The sequence below is a fragment of the Bubalus kerabau genome, chromosome 23, assembly GCF_029407905.1.
Source record: "Bubalus kerabau isolate K-KA32 ecotype Philippines breed swamp buffalo chromosome 23, PCC_UOA_SB_1v2, whole genome shotgun sequence".
In the NCBI taxonomy this organism is placed as follows: Eukaryota; Metazoa; Chordata; class Mammalia; order Artiodactyla; family Bovidae; genus Bubalus; species Bubalus kerabau.
In genome coordinates, this window is record NC_073646.1 from 829,958 (window position 1) to 832,765 (window position 2,808).

The 2,808-nt window shown below is 55.5% G+C and overlaps 1 pseudogene; it reads left to right on the forward strand.

The window, feature by feature from the left end:
• Positions 1 to 2,414: 2,414 nt before the first annotated feature.
• On the forward strand, positions 2,415 to 2,534 carry LOC129638234 (uncharacterized; annotated as a pseudogene).
• The last annotated feature ends 274 nt before the right edge of the window (positions 2,535 to 2,808 follow it).

Consider the following 2,808-nt stretch of genomic DNA (forward strand, 5'->3'; position numbering starts at 1 on the left):
TTCCATCCCATAGGGCATTTTTCATTTCTTGAATGGTCTAAGTTTCCCTGGTCGCATAGCCTTCCAAGATGCTATTTTCCCTGCCTGAAATTCTTCCTGCATCTTAACCCTGGTTTACGTAGGTTCAACCTATGGGCCTCAACTCAATTGTTACTCTGAAAAGCCTTCCCTGACACCCAGGTTTTGGTGAGACAAGAGGCCCCTCGATAAGTTCTCAAAGGATCTGCCTGTGATGTATCATTAGATTCGTCTCAGTGAAAGCAGGAACTCTGTGTCTTCTTCTCTCCGCCTTCTAGTTCCAGAAACTTATTACATGCCTCCCAGCTCATCGTAGGTGCTCAGGATTTACTTAGTGTGTGCAAGACAGAAAAGTTCTTGGAAGCCTCAAGGTGTCACTTGGCTCGGCACTTTTGATCTCTTTGTATGTTTGGCGATTCAATTCTTTCCTTTCCTGGGTTGACGTGTACACTATAATCAAGGCACAATCTAAGGCACTAAGACATATCCATAAATATAGGTTCTTGCTTTCAAGGAACTCGTACAGCAGATTTCTACAATTTAGGGCTTCTCAAAAGCTCTACAAGAACGTGAACGTTGAGTATGATCCATTTTCACTTCAAAGAAAGATATTTTGATTTCCATAGCAAAGGTGGAGACCTTCCAACGTGTAGTCCAATACTTATACCTTGACCATTTCAAGCAAGTCTTGTGGTTCCTTCTGGAGGTGTGTGGCTCTTGCAGAAATGTGAAGATCTTCCATCTTCCTCAGACTTTGGTGTCATTTGCAATCATAAAGAAAGCTTCCAGATATAGGTTCCAGACCACCACCACACACAGTCAGTAGCCAAAGGAGTGGATTCCAGGAATATGCGTTGTTAACCAGCATCACCGTTGATATTGCTGCTGCACACTCAATGCAGTAGCCAGGGCCTGGATTGTCCACTGGGTCTCATGTGGAATGGAAAGAAGGGCTTCCCCCCCCCTCCCAAACATCCACCCCACTCTTGACAGCCTTGTGACTAGAAACAGGCCCCGAAACAAGAATCAGACAAACCAGATAAGCCCAGATGGTAGTTCATGAGATGAAGGAACTAAGCAGCTGGTTGGGATGGCGCCAAGGGGAAAGGTTGCTCTTTTTGTCTCCCGCTCTACTCCTTTCTTCCTGGACGCCTTAGGGGTTCATCATGGAGATTTGAAATAAAGTTCACCAAAGTCATATGTGTTGAATCAAGATTTTGCATTTCACCATCTCTCAAAAACGAAGAGTGCTTAACCTGCACAGGTTTCTTTCAAAAAAGTCAATTGCTTTTCAGTTCTGGGGTTTCTCTCTTGCCTTGTTCAAGTAGCCTTAAGAGTAAAAATCAACGAAAACTAAAGAAAGATTCCAAGATACCAACAAAGGACACCTTCTGTTTCTTCAATCATCTTTCCACTTAGTAGCACACGAGCTCTTTTCTTTGTATTTTGCCTAGGGAATTCGCAATGTGCTGGTTCAGATGGCAAGGCATCCGCCCGCAGGAGACTCGGGTTTGATCCCTGGGTCGGGAAGATCCCCTGGAGAAGGAAATGGCAACCCACTCCAGTATTCTCGCCTGGGAAATGCCACGGACAGAGGAGCCTGATGGGCCGCACTCCATGGGTCCTATAAGAGTTGGGCTCAACCCAGCAACTACGAACAGAAGTATTTCCAAAGACCACACTCGTGTGTGTGTGTGTGTGTGTGTGTCTGTCTGTCTGTCTTTGTGCCTGCCTGTGGTTCGTCTGCTCTCTCAGGAAGGTCGGGTGCTTGGCTGGCGGCGTGGGGACAAGGGGGGCGCCTCGGTAGGGCAAAGGGGCGGGGCTGAGGCGCTCCGGTCGACCCCGCCTCCCTGGCTCCCGGTGGGTTTGGGCAGCGGGCAGGTGCCGGGCAAGTTGGGCGCTCAACATTCGCTGCGCCTAGGCCCGCAGGAGGTCCAGAGGCCCCTGGGCCGCGGGGATCGGGAGGCGGCGGGCCCCGAAGACCGACACCTCCGGGGTCGCGCGGCCCTGAGCAGCGAACGGGATGGGGGAGGGGAGGCCCCGCTCAGCCAGCGCGGCCGGGTCTGGAGTGGCCGGGGGTGGGAGGGCGCCGAGACCTCCGCACCCCTCAGCCCACCCCCCAGGCCCCGCGCGCACGCACGCACGCCCTCCCGGTCACTGGGGGGTCCTGGAAGCCCATCGGGCCCCCGGGCCCGGCCAGGCGGTTGCTGGTCTGGTGTTGGCGGTGTTCGGGGGCCGGGCCGGCGTCAGCAGGCTGGAGTGCGGTCGCGGGTCGTGCTGCTCAAGTACAGCACGGCCCCCCGAGGAGAGGGGCGGCTCGTTGGCCCGACCTGCAGGTTAGAGCGAAAGGGAGGCGAAGCGCAAGGCTCTTAGGGCGCCCCGCGGCGGCCGCGTCCGTCTCCGGTCATATCGGCCTGAAGGCGCCCGATCTCGTCTGATCTCGGAAGCTAAGCAGGGTCGGGCCTGTTTAGTATCTTGGATGGGAGACCACCTGGGAATTCCGGGTGCTGGAGGCTTTTATGCCTACCAGAAGAGGTCCTTTAGCCCCCGCCCCGCGTCCCAATTCTTGGACCCACACCCCCCTCGCCCCCCCGCCACCCCCGCAGCCCCAGCCCCTCCCGGGGCGGGGGGAGTGAGTGGGTGGCCGGGGCCCCGACTCCCGCTGCAGACCTGGGTTGCCTCCCCGCGGCCCGCGAGCCCCTCCGCATTCGCATTCGGCTTTCAGGAAACCAGACGACCGGCCGTCCCGTCTCCATCTGGGGCTCCTTTGGCTTGCCTCAGGCAATCCCG